The sequence below is a fragment of the Castor canadensis genome, chromosome 4 (assembly GCF_047511655.1).
Source record: "Castor canadensis chromosome 4, mCasCan1.hap1v2, whole genome shotgun sequence".
Classification (NCBI taxonomy): domain Eukaryota; kingdom Metazoa; phylum Chordata; class Mammalia; order Rodentia; family Castoridae; genus Castor; species Castor canadensis.
The window spans coordinates 185,222,280-185,249,694 of NC_133389.1; the positions used below are offsets into that span (position 1 = coordinate 185,222,280).

General features: G+C 43.1%; 2 protein-coding genes across 4 annotated transcripts in view; one reads left to right on the plus strand and one right to left on the minus strand.

Annotated features, from left to right (window-relative positions):
* Hdlbp (high density lipoprotein binding protein) overlaps nucleotides 1–21,923 on the minus strand; it is a 64,511-nt gene extending 42,588 nt beyond the window's left edge. Inside the window, exons 1-2 of one of the 2 annotated variants that reach the window (XM_074072266.1) lie at nucleotides 21,773–21,906; nucleotides 7,498–7,568 (exon numbers count right to left, since the gene is read on the minus strand). The gene's annotated coding sequence lies outside the window, so the exon portion shown is untranslated. Of the gene's footprint in view, nucleotides 1–7,497; nucleotides 7,569–21,772 lie in introns of both variants that reach the window. The other variant, XM_074072265.1, reaches the window with a different exon arrangement.
* Nucleotides 21,673–27,415, plus strand: part of Septin2 (septin 2) — a 33,714-nt gene continuing 27,971 nt past the window's right edge. Inside the window, exon 1 of one of the 2 annotated variants that reach the window (XM_020157724.2) lies at nucleotides 21,673–21,813. The gene's annotated coding sequence lies outside the window, so the exon portion shown is untranslated. Of the gene's footprint in view, nucleotides 21,814–21,981; nucleotides 22,114–27,415 lie in introns of those variants that run through there. The other variant, XM_020157723.2, reaches the window with a different exon arrangement.

Sequence of the window (27,415 nt, forward strand, 5' to 3'; positions counted from 1 at the left end):
TTTTTTTTTTTTTTTTTTGCAGTATTGGGGTTTGAACTCAGGGCCTCATGCTTGCTAGACAGGCACTCTACCACTTGAGCTACTTTGCTAGTCCCTAAGTTTTTAAAATTTTTGATCCACTTAAAGGAAATGGATATTGAAAATCATAGTTTCAGTCTAAGTTGGGTTTATGAAAAAACAAAGTAAGTTGAACCCAACCAGCAGAGCCATTTCAAGTGGGAGGCCTGAGGCTGCAGCAGTCTACCAAATGCTCAGCAGTGAACATGAAGCTTGACTAGTCAGTAAGAGAGCTTCAAGCCCACATCTAGTGGCACCCAATAGAAAGGGCAGCTCTGAGTTTTATTCACACATAGCCAGCTGTGTTTGTAAGGACTTGTAATGACAAGTTTGTAAGGACACTCTAGTCATGAAGAGTAAAAAAGAAAGGCAAGAATTGTGCCGAGCAACACCAACACCAGTAGCTGGTAAGGGAGGGCAGCCTGACTGAAGGACAGGGGAAAACAACAGTTCCACAGTATAGCTAGAGAACATGAAACTGGGAAGCCAGCACACAAGAACAGTGTGTATATATATATATATATATATATATGGAAATATTGTCAATGTTTTTGTGGAGGATTGGTGGCTACAGAAAAGCTGAGACTTGAATTACCCACAAACCTGTGGGCATCAGGAGAACAATATAGTGCTGTCTTTGAGAATCTGGAGAATAACACAGGGTAAAGGTGTCAAGCTATAGCACCACACCCAGGAATGATCAGGAGCAACCTGTTGAGACACACTTTACCTGGCACAAAGAAACAGGCCCTGAGAGCGAGCACATTTTCTTGCACTGGCTCCTCAGGAACAAGTGGGCACAGCCAATGCCAACCTCAGAGGTGGGCTCCACCAGAATGGCTTGTCTTGCATAGTTTCCTGAGGGGCTCCTCCACCTAAACGTCCTTTAGCTGACTTGTTAGAGAATCTAACCACCGCTTCGTAGTGGAACTCCCCAATGTGATTCCTGGGCCACAATCTTAAATCATAGGCTTGGAGCCCACAGGTGGTCCTCCCCTGCCAATTGTAAGGCTGTTTCTGGGGAGAAGGCAACAAAAGCAGGGTGATAATGGAATGGCTGTAGGGGAGCTTTCCTGTTCAGTTCTGCAATTAAAGAAATACTTTTTACTTACTATAATTCCCATTGAACTATAAGAAACAAAATAATTTGAAGTTTGACCAAGGGAAACAATTTATACTTGAGGATTTTTTGATTCCTAAAATTTTAATTTTCTTCCTACAAAGTTCCACGAGCTAGACTTAGCTTAGCTAATGTTTATAAAAAGCTTTGTTATGGATACAAAGTTAGATAAAGCCATGGGTGGAAATACTTAAGAATCTGAAAGATTAAGCTTGGGACTAGTCTTATCCAAACAGGAGCCAGGCATGGTAGTGCATGCCTGTAATCCTAGATACTTGGGAGATGAAGGTTAGGACAATTTTGAGTTCCAGGCCAGCCTGGGCAAGGCTCAGTTGGTAAAAGTGTTCACTTAACATGCACAAGGCCCTAAGTTCAGTCCCTAGTACTGCAAAACCAAAACAATAAAAACCAAATAGAAAGGTAATACTTTTCCATAAAGAAGGAAAACATATCAGAAAAATCAAGTTTTTGGGTTATCTCCTCTCCAGAGTATAAAGCAATAAGGCACTCAGAGGGTACCATGTGTTTGGTGACACTAGGCATGTCACCCACTTCACTTAGCCAGTTTCCTTGGTTGTTAAATGAGTTGGTAAGACGGTCTCATCTCTTCCAGTACTATCTTCTCTGAGGTCTACTCTTAAGGATTAAATCTCACTTTTGGATTTAAAGACTTCCCGGAAACCCTCATGTCTCTGTCTATGCACAGAACAAATTTAACATTAAGTTATAATAATATCTGACCAAAACAGGCATTTTCCTCTATTCTAAACTAGACATCTGAAATACTAGACTCAGAGTAGGATACTATCATGTAAGAGAAAACATGATTCACATGGGGACAGGAACTTGGATGTTTCATCTGTTAAGCGAGAGAGCTGGGTAGGGCAAGGACAAACTCCAATTTCTACTACTAAAAAACCAGAAGCACACAAAGAGGAAAGGAAGACAAGGATTTTTCTCCATGGCTCAGGAGCCACAAAGGGAGGAAGCAGGACAGCAGAAGGCAAATCAGCAACAAGGGAGGCAGGAGTGCCCTCTACAGACACCTCAGGCAGATCTTAAGCACCACATGGGATAAGAGTGGTGGTAGGAAACTCCAGCATTAGATGAAGAGGTAATCTAGCTAGCATGTGAAGAATGTATTTTAGAAGGGCAAGACAAAGGCACTGAAAAGGAGAGAGCTAAAAACATTTGGAAACAAACACAACTTTCAGAAGGAATCGAGATAGACAAACCATACTCCATTCATGAGTGAGTCTACACACAGCATGGGAGTGTATCCCCCCACTGCTGTGCATAGTCTTCAGGGCACACAATCAAAGAAAAAGCAAGCACAGACTATGCTACCTTTGGAGAGAAAGAGTAAAGAAATATAAGGGCATATATGTCTGTTTATATTTTCAAAAAGAATCAGTAGAAGGAAACAACAGGAGAAGGGATGAAGGGAGGGAAGACAGGGATGGAACCCAAGTGCATCTGAACCATACAAATCAGAGATCTCTAAAATAAATGAAGATAAATCATGTCCCCTTTCCTCATCCTGATGTTGGTTATATGAGTTGGCTTAGTCATTGAAAATTCATTGAGATGTATACACTAAAGATATACATAGTTCTTTGCATGTCTGTTATACTCTAATGTGACTTGGTAATCAAATTTATCTTACTACGAACCAAGATTTTCAGCATAAGAAAAAGATATACACTGAAATAAAAACCATATAAATTATTATTTGAATTGAAAATGTCTGCATTCATGATGTCTTTTTTTCCCCTCTTAAAATGGGGGAGGTGGGGGGAAGAGAAGCAGCTCAGTGGCAGTGAGTATCCCTGGTCATAGACCATGGTGGCCAGTACCATTCCCGCTGAGGGGACTAGGGACCCTTAGAGACATAGAGACATGGCCAACTCTAGGCCTGAGCAGATCCGGTTAGGATCAGCTGTCACAGCAGAAAGCAAGGGAGCAGCCAAAGACCAAGAAACAGGGAAGACAACTACAGGGGGATAACTCAAGTCCCTAAAAATGGCTGAAATGGGCTAAAATGCAACTATCTACATACTAACAAATTTATAATTCTAGAGGGCTAAAGCTACAAACTCACATTTCACTTTTGAAAGTTGTTAGTCCCAATGCATTCTCAGCACTGATAAAGGGGAAAAAAAAATCATTCATTTCTGCTTTCTCTAGTAGGGACCATATTTTGAGATAACCAAAATTGATAAGAGAAACCCTTCTTTAAATAAGAATGGCAACTAATAAATGTAGAAACAGAATTTAAAAAAACCTTTATTCAAGTCCTAATTCCTAGAACCTGTAAATGTTACAGATAAGAATTAAGACTCTTGAGATGGGAAGACTACCTTATTTATGGGTGGGACCTAAGTGCAATCACAAGTATCCTTTACATCATGTACATAAAAGATGTAGTGATTGGGTGTGGTACAGCATGCCTGTGATCCCAGCACTTCAGAGGCCAGGAGGATGCACAAGGATCACCAGTTCAGGCCAGGCCAGGCCAGGCTAGTGGTAGAGTGCTTGCCTAGAATGCACAAGGTCCTGAGTCCATCCCCAGCACCACCAAAACCAAACCAAAACAAAAATGATGGAGGAAGGAGTCATTATCAAAGAATGCCTCATAAACTGGTAAAGGCAAGGGGCCCCCTGGAGCCTCTGTAAGGAGCAGTCCCAGTGATACCCTGACTCTAGCCCCGTGATACTGATTTCAGTTACACTGAGATAATTTCAACAGCTGCAATAGGAAGCAATATACCAATGAAATAATTGATATAAGCACCAAGAAAAATAGCTGTTAAATCCATTAAATAACTAGTTGGTAAAGACCCCATAAAGGATGGAATCAGCCTGCTGTAACTGCATCCACTGACCAGTCCTATACCAGACACCACGCCTCCTAATGAATCACAGTATGAAACATTCCTGATGCCCTCAAAAAAAAAAAAAAAAAAAACCTGGAACCAATTAAGCATTTAGCCCTAGCTGCCAGTTTATAGGAAATATGAGGATAAGAAAAGTATGTTGAAGAGCATGCAACAACACAGTTAACCAAATCCAGAATGTGGACATCACATCCCACAGCACAGATGCCTTACTGCTTTCATAAATAAATGGTATTGAGAAAAAAATTTCTGCATGCCTGTCTAGTGAGCACAAGGTCCTGAGTTCAAACCCCAGTATCAGAGTTAGACAACAACAACAAAGAGAGAAAGGAGGAAGGAAGGAAAGGAGGGTAGTTTGAGACTAGGAATGTGCCTTAGGGGACAGAACACCTACATAGCCAGCACAAGGTCTAGTGTTCAAATCTCAGTACACCAAAGAAGAAATTTTTTTGAAAAGAAGAAAGGGAATTGTTACGAATTTTCAAACCCAATGTGGAGACCTATGGATTTTGACTCAAACAAGCCAAGTGTAAAACTACTTTTTGTGACATTTGAAGAAAACTGAACATAGAATAGATGTTATGTGATTTAACAAAGTATAGTGAATTTTGTCAGGTATGATAATGGTAAGGTGATCATGATTTTTTTAAACCTCACATCTACTGAAGATAACACATGAAAATGACATTAAATCTGAAATTTGCTTGAAAACACTCAAACCAAAAAGCAGAGAATGGGCTGGGCACCAGTGGGTCACTCCTGTAATCCTAGCTACTTGGAAGGCTGAGATTGGGAGGATCATGGTTCAAGGCCAACATGGGCAGACAGCTCACTAGACTCACATCTCCAAAAATAACCTGAGCAAAATGGACTGGAAGTGTGGCTCAAGCAGTAGAGTGCCTACTTTGCAAATGCAAAGCCCTGAGTTCAAACCCCAGTCTCATCAGAAAAAAAAAAAATCATCTAAGTATGGGGAACTGTTAAAGCTGGGTGATAAGTATTTGAGAGGTTATTCTCTTCTGCTTTTTGGTATGCTTTAAACTTTTCTTTAAAAGATTATTTTCTTTCTTTCTTCTTCTTTTTTTTTTTTTTGTGGTACCAGGGTTTAAACTCATGGCGTAACACTTACTAGGCAGGCGCTCTACCACTTGAGCTATTCCACCAGTCTTTTTCTTGTTTAGGTATTTTTGAGATAGGCTCTCAAGAACTATTTGCTCGGACTGGCTTTGAACTGCAATTCTCCTGATCTCTGCCTATCGTGTAGCTAGGATTACAGGTGTGGCTCTAAAACGATTTTAAAAAGAAAAAGAGAGGGATGGTGGAGTGGCTCAAGTGGTAAGAGCACCTGCCTAGCAAGTGTGAGGCCCTGAATTCAAACCCCAGTACTGCCTAAGAGAAAAGAAAAGAGCAAGGAGCACTACTTATTAAAGTGTACGGGACACTGCTAAAGCTACACCAGAAAAACTTACAAATTTTATTGTAGAAAAGAATAAAGATAAATGAACTAAGCATTCTGGGCAAGATGTAAAGAGAAAGCCAAAAAAGAGTAGAAGGAATTACTAAATAAATGTATTGAATGGGTCAATCAAAGCCAGTGTCTCTGAAAAAGCGACTGAAGAACAATTAAAAGCTGGGTGGTGGTGACACATCCTTGTAACTCCAGCAACCAGGAGGCTGAGGCAAGAGGATTGTAGTATAAGGCCAGCTTGGGCTATATAGTGACACCCTGCCTCAAAAAAGCAAAGTTAAAAAAAATTGAAAATGAGCAGTTAACTCTAGTATGACAAAGACTGAAGAAAGACACACAAAAGACCACAATGATACAGTATTATCTTTGCCTGGTTCTGAAACAAGAAGTGCTACAAAGGGCAATAATTACATCTTTTGGTAGCTCCCAAGGAAACAGAGCTTCTTTGCCTCATGGGGGCCTCACAAATTATTTTTGTATCTCACTGGCAGTAATTGGGTTCTAAGCCCATTAGGAGAACAATAACAATAGCCAAGGGGAACAAGGGGATGTAGCATGTCTATAAGCCACAACAAACCTTCATTCACTCATGCAGCTGAGCCATTCTATCCAAAACACATGGCTGTACCTGGTGGAAAGGAAGGTTCCCCAGAGGAAAATCAAGGTATGGTTTGCCTCCCTCAAAACAATGGATGGATGTTGCAGAGAAGAGATTACCAACCATAAGCCATTTTGTAAACATGTAAAATTTTAAATAAAACAACAGCCCAATAAATCCATTACTGAATTGAGAGAACAAGACACTATGACTTGGAAGGGTCTATTCTATGGATGTAGCAATAAAATAGATTTAATTCTAGAAAATGGGTATATAGCTGAAAGGAGGAATATATATGACTGACTGATGGTCATTTATGGTCATTTAAAAAGTACTAAAAAAAAAACCTGGCAAAATTGAGCATTGATTCCTTCCTTCCTATGGAGTTCAACATCAGGAAGTGGCTATATGAACAGTATTTCCTGGAAGTAACATATTTAGTGAAAAGGTAAAATTATATTAAAATAAGTAACAAAATGACAAAGATGTTACTATTGTCAAAGACTGGTAAACATGCAATCCCAGGAGACATAGCTAAGCAAGAAGACAAATACCCCTATCTGCAGATAACTGTGTGTCTAGAAAACCCTGCTATTATAACGAAGGCCTAGGAACACTGAAGAAAGCAAGTTCAGGCTGTCAGCAAAAATTACACACACTTACACACACACACACACACACACACACACACAGACACGCTCACATAAGAGCCTGAATTAGACATGATGCCAAGTCTCAGCTTAGGAGACTTACCACAAAAGATGCTTGCTTTCCTCCAAGTTCATAACAAGTGTCCTTCTAAGAGAGAGGGGGAGCAATAAGACACATGAAGGAAAAAGCTATGCAGATGGAGGCAAAGATGGGGTGACATAGATACAAGTTAAAGAAAGTGGGGCAGCCACCAGAGGCTCCAAGAGGCAAACACTCCTCTACAGCCCCTGGAGGGAGAGTGGCCCTTCCAGATTTTGGAATAGCTTCCAGAATTGTGAGAAAGGAAATTTCTGTTGTTGTAGCTACCATGTTTGTGGTCATTTATTACAGCAGTCACAGGAAAATAATACCACATCCCAGCAGGTTTTGTTTTTGTTTTTTTAAAACTATAAAAGGATTCTCAAATTCACTTAAAAGATGGTATTCACCTAAATTAAAAGACATATACTACAAAATAATGATAATCGGTACTTGTTATTTGCTAATGAAAAGACAAACCAATAAATGAAACAAACTTACATGTACCTATGAGCTTGTTGATTGATACAAGTGCCATTTTGAATCAATAAGGAAAAATATCTATTAACAAAACTAGGCTAATTTGCTACTCATTTTGAAAAAACAAAAAACAAAGTTTGATCCCTACCTCACACCATATCCCAAAATAAATCTGAGCTGGATTAGAGATCTGGATGCAAACAATCGAGTCTTGAGGACCTAGAAGATCAAAAAGTAAAACCTGTGATTTGAGAGAAAAGTGGACAAGAAAAGCTACAATGACACAAACTGTAGAGACCATTAAGGAAGAAGATATTGACTCATTTGACCATATCAGAGCTTAAGAACTTCATCTAACAAAGAATAGCTAAGATAGAAGTTAGTATAAAACAAGAGTTTTTCTCTGTTTGGAAAACATATCAATATGTTAGGACACAGACACTAAAGCCACAGACGATTAACTAAACTTCCCTTAGACACATGGACAGATATTCATCCTCAAGCAGTCCTTATTCTATGAGACACCAGGACAGGAGTTACCACTCAGTTGTTGCAAGGAGGGAAGAGACTACTCAACTGGTGAGAATGTATAAAATTAAAAGTCAATTTAAAAACACAAGAAATAGGGCTGGAGGCAAGGCTCAAGTAGAAAAGTGCCTGCTTTGAAAGAGAACCTCTAAGTTCAAACCCCAGTCCCACCAAATAAACAAATAAGTTAATTAATTAATAAAACATTAGGGCTGGTGAACTGGCTCAAGTAATAGAATGAGACCTCCAGTTCAAACCCCAGTACGGCCAAAAACAATGAAGGAACCTGTGATCTAGGAACACCATTGTTAGAAAATGCAGTTAGCCATTTGGAAAAGGAGAAACCAAAATAACACAATATTGGAATTGGGATACTAGAATAAACTCATGGTTTTCTACATAGAGAGATATAAAAGTGGCGTACCAAAAACACACATGCCTCTTTATGCATGTCTGTCCATTCTGTAACCTGGTCAATTGAGAGGACCTAGGTACAATAACACTCTAACAACAATATACTTGGTACCCAGACTGAGCTTCTGATTACTAAATGCCACAAAAAGGAAGCAGGCCTCTGTGAAGAAAAAGCAGATGCCAGGTCTGGGGCAGAGGAAGTACATCAAGAGTTGGGGACAGCCTGTAGTACCAGAGCACAAGGAACAGAGTAATGTGGACATTGAGAAAGACACAAGAAGTCAACCAGAGGGGTCCCACAGGCCAAATTGGGACAATAGAAGTATCAAAATAAACTGATGACAATAAAGGATGATAACCTACTGAATAAAATGGGTAGCCATGAGTCAATACTGATGGCAGTAAAGTTTGACAGTCTGAAATAAGTAAAAGTTTCATGTAGTTTCAAAAGTATAATATTCTTAATTACAAAGACTTCACAGTCAAAATCCCTGGCAGGCACTATCTTAATCTAATGATTAAAGCGAACATCACTGGTAATGGGACAAACCGAAACCCTGCATCTCACAAGATGCAGAGAAGATGCCAGCATCCCTTCTGTGCTATTCCGGCAAAGATGTGAACCCTTTATCCAATTGAAAGGAAACACCAGACAAAATGTGAGGGATGCTCTACAAAAATACCTGCCTGTAATCAACCAAAGTGTCAAGGCAGGAGAATCATTCCAGTTAGAAGGAGACTTGACAATGACATGTTAACAGGTGACTCTGGATGGGTCCTTTTGGAGAGACATGAATGGGTCAGTGCTCCAAAAGCTCTTCTAATACATGTTCAAGATGCTCTACTCAGGCCTGCCACCAGTATTGTGTACTCAATCACAGACTTTCCAGAAGGACAGCAAGACGCAAAACTCAGGGATGCTTATAGACAATGTCCCATGACATTCAAGAGAAATAGGGCCTAAGGAGAGTGACAAAAAGAGGGAGATACAGACACATGTAGATGGCATGAATGTCTACTACTTTAGGAGGCACACAATAAGGCAAGTAAAAGTACACACTGGAATTAAACATTCTTACAAGACCCCTAATGCAGGTCAAGTAAGTTCTAAATACACTAAAATAGCCTTCAACAGCCGTAAGACCAACCAATAGCAAAATCTAAACACTGACGCTTTGCCCTCAACGCAGAGAAACTAAAGCAGATACCTTAAAAGCAACTGAGGCCAATAGGAAAAGGGGAACAGGTACTGGAGAAAAGGTTAGTTCAAGAAGAATTAACCTAGAAGGTAACACCCACGCACAGGAAATCAATGTGAGTCAATGCCCTGTATAGCTATCCTTATCTCAACCAGCAAAAACCCTTGTTCCTTCCTATTATTGCTTATACTCTCTCTACAACAAAATTAGAAATAAGGGCAAAATAGTTTCTGCTGGGTATTGGGGGGGGGGAGAGGGAGGGGGCGGACTGGGTGGTAAGGGAGGGGGTGGGGGCAGGGGGGAGAAATGAACCAAGCCTTGTATGCACATATGAATAATAAAAGAAAAATGAAGAAGAACGAAATGTTATCATTCGCTGGTAAATGGATGGAATTGGAGAACATCATTCTGAGTGAGGTTAGCCTGGCCCAAAAGACCAAAAATCGTATGTTCTCCCTCATATGCAGACATTAGATCAAGGGCAAACACAACAAGGGGATTGGACTTTGAGCACAAGATAAAAGTGAGAGCACACAAGGGAGGGGTGAGGATAGGTAAGACACCTAAAAAACTAGCTAGCATTTGTTGCCCTCAACGCAGAGAAACTAAAGCAGATACCTTAAAGCAACTGAGGCCAATAGGAAAAGGGGACCAGATACTAGAGAAAAGGTTAGTTCAAGAAGAATTAACCTAGAAGGTAACACCCACGCACAGGAAATCAATGTGAGTCAATGCCCTGTATAGCTATCCTTATCTCAACCAGCAAAAACCCTTGTTCCTTCCTATTATTGCTTATACTCTCTCTACAACAAAATTAGAAATAAGGGCAAAATAGTTTCTGCTGGGTATTGGGGGGGGAGAGGGAGGGGGCGGACTGGGTGGTAAGGGAGGGGGTGGGGGCAGGGGGGAGAAATGAACCAAGCCTTGTATGCACATATGAATAATAAAATAAATAAATAAAAAATAAACACTGAAGCTTAATGGGTGAGATTTGATGCAGGACAAAAGAACCTGTATCACCCCTTCAATCCTTCACTAGCTAGAGGTCTTTATTCCATCCCCATTTCTTTCTTTCTCTCTCTCTCTCTCTCTCTCTCTCTCTCTCTCTCTCTCTCCCTCTCCCTCTCCCTCCCCCTCCCCCTCTCCCTCTCTCTCCTCTTTCCCTTTCTCTCTATAGCCCAGCAGCATCTTTGGCAGGTAAGCAGATCCCAGAATTAACTGATACCAGGATAGGAAGGTAACACCACCCACAACAGCCTCTGTACCCTGTGTACATTGCCTCCAAAACACCAGCATCTTTCACAGAACCAAAGAAGGCCAAACCCACTTCTGTTGACTCTGTCCAGTAACACCATCTTTTTTTCTCCTTGAACTTACCAATCTCAAAAGGACAACCATCTCTGGCACCTCTGTAAACTAAGGATGGCTCCTGACTGGGTGCTCTGGCTTTCATCTGGCTCTTGTTGGAATGTCCCAGAGACTGCCAGGCAGAGCCCTGGAATTTCTGAGCCTGGAGCCCTGTACAAGACAGCTCCAAAGAGTTCACTGTGCAGCCAACACAGGCAATAAGGAACTAAGGTTGTGTGTGTGTGTGTGTGTGTGTGTGTGTGTGTGTGTGTGTGTGTGTACAGGAGGACTGGCAAGTCAACTCTTAGCAAGGGCAAATGTATCAAAATAAAAGTCTTGAAAAATGTATTCAACAGAGATGTCTCACACACTGATTTAGGCCAACGCTATAAGAACACTTATTATTATTATTTCAGTTTTTAAATAAAAAAGTATATATAATCCATAATTCCATCTGAAGCACTTAAAAATAAGTATTAATTTTATTAGAAGCCATATCACAGAGTGAAATTACAAACAACACATACATTGCTACAAAACACTTGAGGAACACAGGAGGAGCTGCAGTATATTTGATTTTGTTCACAGTAGCTCACAAGTGTCGGGGACGAAAGGTGTGTATTTGTAATCATCTGATGAAACGTGCTCAGGAGTCAGTGCACTACCTCCAACATCAAGAACGTACAGAGAAGAAAAAGTGAAACTATATTTCTACTTATACACACTCCAATAAGCAACAGTGTTCCTAGATATGGACTAGCACACTCAGGGACATCCTTTTCTTTAATTTTTTTAAGAACAAGAGTTAAAGAGAGCAAAAGGTTTCCCATTCTATATAACAAGGAGTCAGGAAGTACACATTTTACACTGGAAAGGGAGCCCAGAGGGAAAACTTCAGCAAGTCACTCACCTCCATCTCAATTTCAAAAACAGCCAAATAAATAATTCCCTCTTGAAAACTATTTCCCCTAGTTTCTTTTTCTCTCCTTACCTCTATTTGTTCCTTGGGTCAGAGCCCTTTCTCCAGCTTCCACTTCCCCAAGGCCTTTGACATGGCAACCTCTGCAGCAGCTGCCTCCCTCCAGGCTAGCAAACCTCCCCTGGCTCGGCTGCTCTGCAGGTGCTGCTGTCAAGGAACCCACAGAGGAGGGCTTTCCCTCCCCTAGGAGGTCAGGAGCAGGGGAGCTCAACCACCTCATCCTTATCTGCCTGACCCTAGGTAGGGTCTTTGTTCACAGCACCTTCTCAGGGCCCACAAAGCTGCTATGGCCAAGCCCTAGACAGGCTTGTCACCTACACAACCACCAGTGCATCCCACAGAGCATCTCTAAAGGCAATGAGCAGTTTCTGCAGCAGAAAAGACAACACAGACTGAACCTAGTTGAAGTTATTTTCTCCTCTCCAGAAAGAAACAAGAAGTAGCACTGGGTCCAGCCAGCCAAATTAGCTAGGAAGACAGTATTCCTGCAGAGGGTCAGAGACTCCTCTAAGCAGCCCACCACTATGCAGGGTCCTCTGTCACCTGGCAGAGCAACACCAAGAACTACTACTTCCCAGCATCAATGCAGTCCCCAGCCCAATCCAAGCCCCCAAGAGAGGATGCCAAAAGGTCAAAGGAATTATGCTAATAAAAATTATCAGTACAAAATCTAAAAGGGAAGAAGCAGCACTCACCCCACTGCAGAAGACAGCTTTATGCACTATCAAGAATAGAGTTCCAACTACTGAACATTTGCCTCTCGACAGTAGGCCCTGAATTCTACAGCACCGTAGCACCAACCCAAGCACACCTGTAACCTCAACAGTCTATTAATCCAAGCACATGCAAATTTCCACAGAAAGTTGGACCATGAGGCCACTTGCTGACAACTGGCTTTTAGACTGGATTGCTTCTACATCCAGCATTTCCCCAGAACCTAATAAGGGGGATTAGATTCTGGCAGCCCATTATAATTCAGCAAAAAGGCAGTTAAAGGAGAAGAGTGCAGAGTGTTAACTTTTTAGAAATCAGCAAGATCCTATTTATCCCTCCAAACACAGCACCTGCCATGATTAGGTTACTCTACTAAGATAGGGTGATCCAAAACAAGTAAATGCATTATCAATAAAGGTCACCTCAATAGATTGCCCTGCAATCCAGAGTGGGGATAGAGGTAGGTTAAATGAAAAGGGAACTTTCTTCCAGGGACTTGTGCGCTCATCAGATGACAGAAGGGAGGCAGCTAGAGGCACTGGAGCTAGGTCTCTGATAGAATGATGGAAACACAAACACAGAAGTAGTCTAGACTAGAAAGCAGATTCCCTGAAGGTGTTGCAGATGGAATTGGACCCAGTACTAAATAACAGCAGGTTACTGTAAAGATGGGCCTCAAATGCATAGTGGCTTTAGGGCTGTGGCTTAGATTTGTTCAATCTTTACCAGAAAACTACTTTTATGGGTAGGTAGTTGGTGAAAAATAAGTGTTTGCTAATTGAATCAATGAGGAGCACAGGACAACTGTACAGATGTATCTGAGGGTACAATGTTTACCTTGCTGCAAAAGCCTGGTTGACCCCACTCCTGAACTAGAAAGAACTGTGTGGGTATGATATTACCTTTTTGACGCTGAGCTTTAGAGAAATCCTACAGACACTCTTACACTGGGTAAATCTGTCTAAAGACTAAATGTATGAACTTCCAAAATTGAGGACCAATATAAGACAAACTACAGATCTTGACTTCTCTGTGCCTGTCTCTTCTCTTGTAAAAAGGAGTTGATAGGAAGGCCTACCCTTTAGAGTCACTGAGAATTAAGTGAGCTTATATGTAGTACATAACTCAAGCCTGGCACAGGTAAGCAGAGTATGGATCTTCTATCACTGTTACCATCATGGAACACTAACAGTACTGCAATACAACTTTAAGTCATGGGTGCCACCAAGCTCTACTCTCCCCTGCTGAAAAACTGGGGCTTATGACAACTCCATTCTATACAGTCCTTTCAAGGAATGACCTTTAAGGGAGGTTTTCCAACTTCAGCACTGCTGACACTCTGGACCAATTTCCTATTATGGGGCTGTCCTAACTCCTGAATGTCCTGCTAAATGCAGGATTTTGATCACTGGTGGCCTTAATCACTAGATGCCAGAAGAATCCAAAATTTATGACAACCAAAAATGTCTCCAAACAGTAGCAGATGTTCACTAGGGGGCAAAATCATCTCAGGTGAAAACCATTACTGGGAGAAAACAGGAAGCAACAAATGTGACTATACCTGTCCTTGTCACCCTTGACAACTAAGGTGGTCACACCTACTTATTCCCACTGTGATATGAAGAAAATATGATTTTAATAGTAATTCTTTGACATTAGTGAGATTAAAATCCTATTTAGCTTACTAGTCACCTGAATTTCTCCCCTATGAAGCCTGAACTATTCACAACTCGTCTACTTTTCTACCAGAGTGATTCAGTATACATTTTTAAGAAAGCAAAAGCCATAGTCAGCCAACACAGCAATAGGAGAAAACAAAGGAATGATGATCTTAAGTGAAACTCAAGTTGTAAGCTTAAGATAACATTGCTGAAGGCCACCCAGGCAAAACATATGAGAAAACACTACTGTAAAGGACACTTTTTTTCCCTCCATGATTCACACGGTAGGCTAGTTTGATGATATGAGAACCTAAGTTTGCCAAAGTTCTGCTGCATTCATAAACACTAGCTTACCTTGTTCTAAAGGAATAGGTCTCCAAAAAGGTTTGGTTGCAAGAAAGGCTCATTTAAGTGTATACTGTTTTAGGGGGTGCACAGCCTTCTGGGTAGATGGTAGAATGCAGCAGATGGGGCCAGACCACCCAGGGCAGGGAAGTCAAAGGTGAAAGCACAGATTGTTCTACTACTAACTGCAGACTGCCTTGGGGGTCTCCCTTGGAAGGGGATGATCATAGTACCTGCCTCCTAGGCTGATGGGAAAAGAGAATGCCTTCAAAGTTTGGCCTGTAGCAATCTCTTTCATGATCCCCACCCCCCACCCCTTCCCCAAAAACCATTGCTGGGGCACTCTGTTCCAGTTCTCCAAAGGCATCTACCAAGGGCTGCAAGCTCTGTCTTCTCAGAGTACACACCTCTTTTCCTTGACCTCCAGCTATCCTGCCATTCCCCTAGCTCTGCTCTGTATAGTTTTCTAGTATCTGGTGCCTCACATTCCTCATTCCAACATGCTAAGTGCATTCCCACCTCATGTATTAGCACTTCCTGGTCACTGCACTTAGACTGTTCTTTCCAGATGGCTACCCATAGCTTTTTTGCTCACTTCAGGCCCAAATCAAGTGTCACTCCACCAGCATGGCCTCCCCAAGTAGCCTATGCCTAGCTGCCACTGTCTTCCACTCTTCTACTCCTACTTTCTCTTTCCTTATTCCCACCTGCTGGCCACTGACTGCTTGTCTCTTTGCACTAAGATGTGACCTCTATGAAAGCACAACAGAACACATCTGTTTTACTCCTTATGGCATCCAACCTCTTACACCAGCAGGTGGCATGTGGCAATTGTTCATCAATATATTTACTTGTGCTCCCTCCTGAAGCACTGTTAAAATTACACACACACACAAAGAGAGAGAGAAAGAAAGAAAGAAAGAAGAAATAAGGACCAGTTGTGGTGGCGCACACTTGTTATTCTAGCACTAGGGAGGAAGTTCACCTGTTCAAGGCCAGTCTGGACTAGATAGATCCTGTTTCAAAAAAAAAAAAAAAAGATAGTTAAGGATTTTTTTTTTAAAAACCTGAGTAAAGATAAGACCCTTAAAATACAAGCAGTCAGAAACTGAAAACAGAACTGAGAGGTCTGGGGAAGGGCAACATAACCTGACTGCAAGTAGGGGCAACTTGGGTTAGAAACAAAATAAAAAACATAAGAGCCTGTGGCCACCTAACTACTCAGGAGGCAGAGATCAAGAGGACTGAAGTTCGAAATCAGCCCCGGCAAATAGTGCATGAGACCCTATCTTGAAAAAACCCATTACACCAAAAAGGGCTGGTGGAGTGGCTCAAGGTGTAGGCCCCGAGTTCAAGCCCCCATACTGAAAAACAACAAAAAACCCCTAAGAAGCAGGATGGACCTTTACATTCACAGTGAACTTTGTACAGCTGGGCACCTCTCCTGCCCTGACCAGAGGCTGTCACTATATCCTCTGGAAAGGGAAATAGAATCTTTGAACTGGGAACATCAGTCACAGTAAAGGGTGGGGAGCTATTCTTAAAAGGGGCAGTAAGAGCGTCCTTGGTTAGTGCTGAGATCCCAGGCTTTTTCCTTCATGTGACCCCTGACACAGGCATCCAGGAAAAGGGCTAGAAGACACTTTTCTGGGGAATCTGCAGAGACCCACAGAAGCTGATGAGGTGCTATACAGACACAGTTCAGCCAGGTGCCTATGCAGTTGAGTGCTGCATAGGCCAGCAGACTCAGAGGCCCTCTGATCTACAAGCAGGCACAAAAGCACAACTGGGTGGCCCAAAAAATGCTCTGAAATGACAGTCAAAAATCCAAAACAAACATAAAGCAGCCTGAAGCAAACAGTGATTTAAGGGCAAAGAAAATCTAACAGAACACATCTAGAGACACACGAGACGATAGTATATCCATGAAACAAAATAAGAATACAAATAATAAGAGAAAGCTGTTAGAAATGAAACAAGAAAACCTCAGCATAAGGGCCGGAAAACATTGAGATTGTCTTCCAGAGAGAAAGCAGAAAACCCAGGACAGAAAGTGCCATTGTGTGGGAGGAATAAATCTTCCTTCTTCAAGAGAAAATGTACAGTGTATGGGGACTACAGCATATAATAATGTATCAGGACACAGGTCTTTCTCTCTTGGGCATTTATTTTTTTCTCTCGTTTTGGTGGAGCACATCCTCTGGCAGTTGCCAGACAATGGGAAACAAAGTTTTGAAAGTGTGTGTGCCTGAAATGGCTTTATTTTGCCCTACTCCTTGAATGAGAGTTTGGACATCATTTTGCAACTCAATTTACCCCACCCACATATCACTTTGAGTAAATTTCAAATGCTTTCACCACAAAAAATTAAATGTTTGACTTTATGGCATGTTAATTCATTTGATTCTATTATGTCACATTGTACTTATAAATAATATTACTTTGTACCCTATAAACAACTGAGAGGGAGTAGAAAATAGAAAAACCTAAGGAAATTAAGAGTGCTAATCCAGAAGGTCCAACAGTAGAATTCTAGAAAGAGAGAAAAAGCACTGAAGTACATGAGTTTCCAAATGAAGAGGCCCAAAAAATATGGAAGTCATTGGATGAAAACAGTCCCCAAAGAGATCTCGTTCTTGGCATTCTGAAGCTCACAGAGGAAAGTGTTTTAAGCTTCACCAAGGGCAACAGTTAAATATGAAAGCTTAAGACTCACGACAGCCTAAGACTTCAGAAACTATGGAAGAGGAAAATGATGATAGTCCACTCAGGGACTGTGGCAGAATAAAGCTCTTGCAGACACAGAGTTTCAAAACTTTATCTCCTATTGTCTAGAAATTTCCAGAGGATGTGTACCACCAAAACAAAAAAAGTAAAATCCAAAGAGAAGAGGACATGGATTCCTGAAAAACTGATGCCCCAACACAGAGAAAATGCTGAGATTCAGGAAGATTCAAGGGAGTCAAGGTTGTAATAGGTTGGAAGCATTGGAAGAGATGGATTCGAGATGAAATGAATAGAATACCGGGGCCAAGTGCAGGAGAGGCAGAAATGGGAAGATCACAGTTCAATGCCACCCCAGGCAAAAGTCAGTGAGTCCTGGCTCAAAAAATAAGCTGGTGTACTTCCAGATATGCAGGAGGCAGAGGATGTCCAAATTCCCACTCAGGGACTATGGCAGAACAGTGGTCTGAGGCTGGCTCAAGACAAAAGCAGGACCTTATGTGAAAAATAAACTAAAGCAAAAGGGACTGGGGGTATGGCTCGAAGGGTGCAAGGCCCAGAGTTAAAACCCCAGTACTGCTTCCCCCAAAGAAAATGAGAAGATTGCTGCATTTCATTAGATAAAAAAGGACTGCATTTCTCAAAAGGAGATTTAAACGATTGGTGCAGAATGTGGGGTTGGATTTTGGTGACAAACACCTAGAAAACTAAATAGGCAAACAGTCAAGATTTATAATAACTTTGGGAAGACAAAAATTATAAAATGGTACTATTTTGTAAATCCACATTTGTCCTAGTTGTGAATGGCTCTATATAGTCATAAACAACAAACACTAAACTAATCAAATCAAGGACCAACCTACTTCAGGTGGCCATGAATGTGTCTGGATAGAAAAGGCAGAATGGTTAAAAAAAAAAAAAAAAAGCTAGAAACTTCACATCTATTCTCAGTGTCAATTTAAGAGACAATATGTGCAACAAGGGTGGGAGATATTAAGTAAGTGAGTCAAGCATACATGCTCTTCATTGTTGGGATGCATGAAGAGTTAAAGCAGAGCCTCTGCAGCAGAAGTGTGATAGGGGAAGGGCACTGGTACATTTTCCTTTCCTAGGATTATTTGACCCCTTACATTACATGGATATATGATCTTGACTTGAAAAGAAACTTTAATTTTAAAATTCTTATGAGTGCTAATAAGTAATAAGGGAGTGTATGCATGGTCAATGTATTGTTATGAAATTAATAGCAAGCAGCAACAAAATGACTAACACAAGGACAATATGCCCAGACATGTCTCAGAACAGGTGTCTGGCTCATCTTCAGTGGTATTCGAGGAACTTCAACCTGCCTGGTAAATCAACAGTCTACTAGGAATTTAACCATTAAAATGTCTGACTCTCAAAATTAGAAAGGACGGAAACTTTCTTTAGCCCAAAATAACATGTGGTCAGTTTAAATGTTATACACATAAAATTTCATTATTTAGTTGGTTTTCAAATGTAGAATGTTAGGATGTGTTCACAATTTAAGGGAAAATGCAGTCAGACACTATATTGTTTGGGGGTTCTCTGGTTGCTTTTCTTTTTCTTTTTCTTTGGTAGTACTCAGGGCTCTGCACTTGCAAAGCAGGTACTCTATCATTTGAACCACATCTCCTGTCCATTTTGCTCTGGTTATTTTAGAGATGATCTTGTGAGCTCTTTTCCAGGGCTGGCCTCGAACCACAATCCTCTCAATCTTAGATTACTAATCCTAGCTAGGAATACAGGCGGGAGCCACCTGCTCCCAGTTTCTGGTTACTTGTCTACTTGATTGGTACGTGTATCTTGTATTTTGTGCCACCCTAACCCAGCAACTGAGAAATCAGTTATGTGACAGGCTTCTTCCAGAGCTTGATTATTGCTTAACTGAAGAAGGAAAAGCTCTCCTATGACCACTTGACCACATGGGAAGGACGCACATTCAAGGAGCCATGCAAAATATGTACTCTGCTCAAGTTCTTTGATTAAATAATTTTCAGTTGGGAGAAACCAATGGAGATGTTATCTGACCCATGAAAGGTCATAAGTCTTTGAGAGGTCACAGCATAACCTTCTGAAATCTTGTCCAAGTCAGTGTGTCTTAGATGGGACTGACTGACTGAAGGGCATGAAGTCCTTCCCTCTGCCATTCAAGGTATCAACAGAATATCAAATTCTCAAACTGTTGCTGTATGTGCTAATGACTTAAATGCCAGGGCTCCCCTTTCTTAGTCTTTCTGTGCAGAACAATCCATTCTGAAAACTCCACCTAGAAAAACTTAATCATCCTTTCAACTCCAGCATTAGGACATTTTTTTTTTTTTTGTAATGAGGTTTGGAACTCAGGGTCTCACACTTGAGCCACATCACCAGCCCTTTTTAGCTTCAGTTATTTTTTGAACAGGGTCAAGTTTTTGTCCTGTGCCTCAGACCTTGATCCTATCTGTGTCTTCTCCACAGCCAGGATCACAGGCTGCACCACCAAGTCCAGCTTATTTACTGAGCTGGGGTCTTGCTAATTTTTTTCACCCAGAACGTCTTGAACCTCAATCCTCCAGATTTATCCTCTGGAGTAGCTGGACTGACAGGTGTGCACCACAACAGCTGGCCAAGGACCACATCTGCATACCATGTACATATTTCCACTATTGCATTTGTCACACTGTAGGTTTTCTTTTTACAAGTGAATCTTCTAGACTAGCCCTCAAGCTGCTTGAGGAAAAATCTGTATCTTCTTTACTTTTTATCCCCAAAACACCCAAACAGTAGCTGCTGCCTGAATTTTCAAGGTCATTTTTAAAAATTCAAGTGCTGAAGTGAGGCCATAAGGCTGAACTCAGACAATCAGAACACAAAAACAAAGTTAAAGTACTTAAAGATTAAACGAGTATCTCCCACCAGACCACTGAGAAGTCCGCCTGCCCACTAGAGGGCACTGTGACTGGGACGGTCCTGACTGTGTGATCCACGGGTCCTGAAGGGCCAACTCTTGGAGGTGCAACCTCACACTCACTGCACTTTTACCCCAGTGATTTTAGTGAGACCCAACTTAAGATGAGGCAAGCCTTTAAACAGTGCTTGGAATATGCTAGAACTAATACACTATCAACAAAGTTTGGTCCTCATTGTGAATTAGTCAACTGGCTTTCAAATGCTGCCCCTGAAACTTGAGGAATGCTCCATTTTCTTCAGGTCTAAAACTCTCATAACGGGTTAATGGTTGTTTTGGATCCAGAGAGTAGATTTAACATGATGATTTTTTTTTTTTTCCAAGGTAGGGTCTCGCGATCCTCCTGAGCAGCTAGGATCTCAGCCGTGAGTCCCCGGCATGGCCGTCATCCTCAACCACTTTTTCGGCTCTCAAGAGCACTGCCTCCCAGTCTGCCGGCGTATCACACGCTTACCGAGTTTAGCTGGGGGTACCTGGGAGTGTGCAAAACTGTCAAAGTATAAACTTAAGCATTAGGATTCTTGCTCTACCTAGACAGGGTTTAAGGAAAGCTACCTGTTACGACAGCCACTAGTCTCTGCAGACACCAAGCTAGGGCGCGGTGTCACGCACTGCCTTAGAGCCCGAGGGCACAGAACGAAGCTCCAGACTGCAAGTGGAAATCACGACTGTCGTTTCTTGTAGATACTTCGGGTGACCGTAAACGCCCCCTTTAGTTTACATCGTCTGCAAGCACCACCCCGAGTCACCCTGTGGCCTTCGCCGAAGGGCAGAAGACCCAATCACCTGGCCACTTTTCAAAGGGGGCTACCCACAAAACACCCTCACAACAGGCAAGTCAGAAAGGCTCGGGGGTCCCCACCCCGTGCGTTTCACCCCTTGGGGTCGGTCGGGGAACTCCAGGGAGGCCTCCTTCAGAGCAGCCGAGGCGGGAGTTTCCGACGGCCGCCCAGCCTGAGGGCCACTCGGGACCGAGAAAAGGACGTCTCGGGCAGGCCGCGTTCGGTCGCGGGGAAGGGGGCTCGCGGGGCACGCCACAGGTCTCTCACCTCGCGCCCCGCAGCAAGAGAAGCTAGGGGGGCTGGCCGGCTCCGCCCTCCCCCGCGGGGCGCGGGGCGCGGGGCGCGGGGCGCGGGGCGCGGGGCGCGGGGCGCGGGGCGCGGGGCCCGGCCAGCGTAGGAAGGCCACGACCCCCCCGGGCGGGCGCGACTCTATGGTCGGCGCGGGCCGCAGCCCACGTGACCCCCAAGCAGCCAATCCCGAGGCGGCGACGTGCCATCGAGACGGATGCGTCGGCGGCTAGAGCTGCCCGCCGGCGGCTCGCCAGCCCCAGTCGAGCCCGGCTCGGCGCTCACAGCTCGGTGCTGCCATCTTCCTGGAGGAGAGGGCAGAGGCGAAGGTCCCCCTCCCCGAAATCACTCCGCACTGACGCCGCCAACTGCCCGCCCCCGCCCGCCTCTTCCCCTCAGTGGCCACCTCGCTCTTTGTAAAGAAATGCCCTTCCCCACTCTGATTGCCCACGAGGCGGAGAATCTCATTACCTGTTCCACTCTTACTAGCGTGAGGAAACCAAGCTCATAAGGTAGGAACTGTGGCGAAACAGGGACAAGCCGCCATCTTGGTAAAGGAGAAGAGGCTACGCTTGATCTCCCCCCACCCCCCGCCTCTATATGGCCAACCGCCGTGGGAGGGGCACGGCGCCTGCTCAAAGGCGGTCGACGCGGACGCGTCTGCGCTTGCGCAGTGGGAGCCGGCCCGCTAGGGCCAGGAAGGAGTTGGCAAGGGGCGGGGTGGGTTGATGACGCAATCGGCCTGCGCGCGCCGCGGGACGGGGCTGGTCCCGGCCCAGTCGGTTGCTGTTTGTCCCTCGGCGGGTTGGCGGGTGAGTGTCTCGCGGTGGGTGCCCGCCGCTGCGCGGGTTGTAACTGAGCGGACTCTCCCGGGGGAACGCGGGGACGCTTCTCTCGCCCCGATTCTCAGTTTCTGGCCGACCACCTCTTGAGTGGGCGTGCGGGGAGGCGTGGGGGAGGGGCGGCCGCGCCAGGGCTCCGCGGGCAGCCCCGGGCCGGACTGGGGTGGCGGGCCCGGCGGCCCCACTCTGGACGATTCCACCTCGGGTCCCGACGTGGGCGCGGGACAGATACTGTCTAACCCCAAGCACGGGCGTGGCCGGAGCGTGGTGACCCTCGTGGACCCTGTGGGAGTAGTGGGCATTGTTCAAATACTGGGCCGTCGAGCGTCGAACGCAGGCAGGCGGGGGAGTGGGAAGGGAAGCTGCAGGTTCAGGTCAGTTGAGCACTTCTGCTTGTGTGGCCATCTTGTCACTTAACGGTGCCATTTCGTTCTGGAGATGTGTTGGACGTGCCAGACACTCTGCGACGTTCATGAGGCTCTCCGGTCCCCGAACCTACCCGGGCCTGTCTGCTGGACGCTGCGGATAATCGGGGGGAGAAGGAACAGGCTCTGTGTGGTGTGGCTTTCCGTGGGGAAGTGGCAACGCTAGACAAAGGACTGCACCAGTGAAGGAGACAGAAAGCAGCCTTAGGGTTCACAGTGGGAGGACCTCCGAGAAAGGCGGGTGAGAAGCAACCAAGGTCCAACTCTGACGCAGTCCCCAGGCCCCACACGCCTGGCCGTAGTATCTTCCGGCCTTACATTTTCTGGCCCCACACGGACGCAAGACCCAACCACACTGAACTACTTAACTGCTGTGGTCTCTCGTACTCTTGGCCTTTGCCCAAACCTTACATTCTGTCTACAACGCAGTACCGCCCACCTTCGCTGCCTTCTCCCTGTTTGGTGCTAAGTTCCTGCTCCCTATTGTTGTTCAGTACTCTTAACTGAATGAGATTTTCTCCAGGCTTGATCTGTATGGTAATGGTCACCCTTACCCATTGCCTAGCACGGTGGCCAACTTGAAGTGGGCGCTCAAGAATTTCTTGAGTGGCCTAAATCATGAAAATACCTCAGGTATGTTTAATATTCCAAAGTAGTCTTAAGAGACCTGTTGTAGTGGCTCACACTGCAATACCAGCTACTTGATCATCATTCAAGCCTAGCCTGGGCAAAGAGTGAGACCCGATGTCAGAACAAGAGCAGCTTGGTGATTCAGGTCTGTAATCCAACTGTTCCGGAGGCGGTGATAGGAAGGTTGCTGTCTGATCAGGGCACAGAGGGCAAAACCAGGCTACTAAAAGCAAATAACTGAAGCACAAAGGGGCTGGGGGGTGCCAGCAAGCAGGAGGCCAGAGTTCAAACCCCAATACTGCCCACCCCCCACCCACCCCCCCCCTCCCCGGAAAAATAAGCTGATGGTTGGGGTCATGGGAGCGATTTCATGTTTCCGATTTTATCTGTAGCTCCCCTTCAGGGATTCTTTGCTCCTCCAAGCATCCTGTTACCTCTATTTTTGGCATTGATCATCTTAGCTGTAAAAGTTGTACTGATACTTTTTTCAGTTTTCCCACCTTGTTGTCTTTCACCAGTGCTACAACTCAGAGTAAAGAACAAGAGCTTTTAAATGAGATTTTTCATCAGTGTGACTCAGGTCCCTTTTTATTCCCAATTCCAAAACAGAATCCACTGTAAAAGGAAAAAAAGATTTTGGGTTTTTTTTTTTTTTTTTAGTACTGGGATTTGAACTCAGGACCTTAAGCTTGCTAGGCCGACCCTACCACTTTGAGCTACTCTACCAGCCCCAGGAAAAGGATTGTTGTTTTCTGGAGGAAAGGGCACTCCAGATCTCATCTGGCCAAAGAATTGAGGTGAGGCCATTTGTACAGCTTGTATTTATCCCAGTTGTTACCACAGAAAGATTGTGGGTGTTTCCCCTGGCACCATTGAGAGTTTTAAGTGGTGTACTGTACATGGGCCTTTCTCAAACCTAAAGGACCTGAATGCCAAAACATTCCAAGCACTTTGGATAAGGGATTAGGAATCTTTAGGGTCCTACATTGTAGGGAGTATTGTGAATTTGGAACAATGTATAGAAATATATGTAATCTATAGTTCCTATTTATGAATATTCCATTAATATGGATGCCACTGGTAGAACAAGTTTATAATGCCAAAAGTACAGTTTCATCATCCAGGCATGATGGTGCATAACTGTGGTCCTGGCTACTCAGGAGGCTGAGGCAAAAAATTCACAAGTTAAAGGCCCCCTTAGGCAATTTAGTGTGAAACCCTTTCTCAGTGTAAAAAAGGACCCGGCATGTAGCTCAGTGATAGAGCTGCTTCCCTGGCATGGGCAAGGTCCCAGGTTCAATCCCTAGCACCTCAAAAAACTGGTTTTATCCATTTATTGTCTTTTCTCTTAGGAAAATTGGTTTCTCATATGTTAAATTAGGGTGGGTGCATTGCTCTTTGGGTCAGATATGTAGGAGTTTTAAAGAACTTCTGACTTCTGGAATGAGTACAGTGTGAAAGAATAAAAATTTTGACTAAAATTTTGTTTGGGGAACCAAACAAACCTCCACCTGAGGTTTAAATTAATCTCAGTGCTTGGCAGTCTGTGTTGCTGGATCAAGGCTTTGTTACTGAAAACCAGGTGCTACAGATGTTCATATTCCCTTTCAACTTTCATTTTGCACTAGTTAGTAATTTAAATTGTTAGAAAACCATTGTAGATCCAAATTATGTTTGAGAAAAATACAACATGAAAACAGTAGGTGGCAAGAGAAACTTGGCAAAATTAAAGCAGAGTTGAATGACTTCTAAGGATTTGTAGCCTGATAGCCTCCACATTGATGAACAGTAATGGTAGAGTCATTTGGTCTTCAGAGGAAGGAATGGGGACCAGAGCAGCAGGAGGCGAAGCACCGCAAGATTGCTCAGGTGAAGTTTGTCAGAGCTGACCCAGGTCCTCATAATGGCCAGAGTGGCCAGTAAAGCTGAGGGTCTGCGAAAGTACAGAAGAGGTACTCCGTGATACTCCTGCATCATACTGCGTTGGTTAAATCAGATACACATGATAGCTGTGAAGGCAGATGACTATTCTTCTACCTGCAGGCGTTTATCCTTCCACGTAAACTTGGTTATTTTACCCAAACCTTTAAGAAAAAAGCCACACCATTAGGGGTTGCTGTTAGACTAATTATAATAATTTGGAAAATAAAAATGAATTTGATTCATGTAGGACCTGTTTATTCTTTCTAAATCTGTTCCTACATGTTTGAATCTTTTTAAAAAAACTTTGTTATAGATGGTATTTTTCCTCATTTCCATACAGAAAACTTAGGGCTAGGGTGTAGATCAATGGTAGAGCACCTGCCTAACATGCATGGTGTCCCAGGCTTAATCTCTAACATTCCCTCTCCACACACACAATTCAGAAAGAAACTTTTGACTTAATTGCTCTCTTTTGTCTAGACACCTTACTAAATAAATTACCTTCTCTTTTTTTTGTTGTTTTTTTTGAGATGGACTCTCACTATGTTGACCAGGCTGGCCTGGAACTCCTGGCTCAAGTGATCCTCCTTATAGGCTTGGCTACTGAGCCTGGTTTAAAGTTCTTTTGGGAAGGTGGGAGTGGCTCAAGTGTTAAAGCCCTGAGTTCAAACTACAGTACCACCAGGAAAAACAAAACAAAACAAAACACTTTTTTTTCTTTTTAACCAAAGTATTTGAGTTCATCCTATCAGCAAAAAGTTTTTGTTTTGTGGTTTTTATTTCGTTTCAGTGCATTCACTAACTCACTAGTGTGTAGTGAAATTGCAGTGTCTAGATCTTATTGGATTCTGATTCAAGTGAAAAATATGAGACAATTAGGAAATAGGATCACTGACTGGGTATTTGGTTATACTAAAGAACTGTTACCAATTTTTTTCTGGCTACTATGGCTTGTCATTTTTAGGAGTCTAATTCTTAGATAGGCATACTGAAATAAATGAAATGTTACAGGTTTTCCTTCCTAATCATCCTGGGGGAGTGGCTATGGAGATAAGGAAACTGGTTTGGCCTTGACTTGCTAATTTTCAAGGCGGATAGCGGGTGGTATGTTGACGTTTTATTGTCATGCTTTTGTGTGTGTTTGAAATTTTTCACATGTGTTTTAAAAGTTAGTAAGGGACATTCCTACCTAATTATTGATTATAATTCAAGTAAGTTTAGTATTCCATGTTTAAAGAATAGCATTTACCATGAGTTTTCAGAAATAATCTAGAAATATATTTAAGAGGTTTCCTACAGGTTGAGGGTATGGCTCAAGTGGTAGAGCACTTTGCTAGAAAGGAGACTCCAGCAGTACCAAAAAATAAAAAAAGTTTCCTTAGTGTTTGTTTTGTCTTTTTTGGTGATGGGGATCCAACCCAGGGCCTCACGCACTCTACCATGGAGCTACATCCCAGTCCTTCCTTTGTGTTTTTATTAGGATTGGTTGCTGAATTGTATTATTTACCTCATCAGCATATCTTTATGCATGGTTTTCTCTTTTAATCTGTTGTAATGTCTTATATTTGTATTCATAAATAGTTTGGGGGGGGGTTGTTGTTTGTTGTTTTTGAGACAGCATTTCACTGTATAGCCCAAGCTGGCCTAGAACTTGTGATCCTCCTGCTTCAGATTAACAAGCATGTACTACCCCAGTCTGGCTCACAGGTACTTTTGATACACTTCTGAACTCTAGTTGCTGGCAAATATTTTTTTATTTTGAATTTTTGCATTTATACTTAGGAATGAGATTGATTTTTGGTGTTTCCTGGACTTCTTTTCCCTGCAGTAAGCAGGGCTTCCCTCCTTCTTTCCTTTAACTTCTGTTACTAAAATTGTGTTCTTTAATGGACTGGAGCACTTTCCTTTCTCTGTAGTGGTTTGGAAGAACTAAATACCACTGTTCTTTGTCTGTTCGTGGAACTGTGTTCTAATTCTGTCAGTTTTGTTTCCTTTTCATTGCTAGGTTTTAATCAGCTGTTTTGTGGTATTGGTTCTAATAAGGTTTTCTAGTTTTTGGTTCTGTTTCTGTAATTTATAGTGTCTAGAGTAGTGTCCATTTCTTTATATTTTAAATTTGTGGTCATCATGCCAATATCAGCTTCTGGGTCTGTGATTGTACCTTCTGTTTGGTTTGCTCTCATTTCCTCAATTGGCCTGTGAGGAATTTGTTTCAGCACATCAGTTTTGGATTTATTTACCCATCTGCTTTTTTCTCATAATTTAAGTTTTTCATCTTTTCCATTTTTAATTTA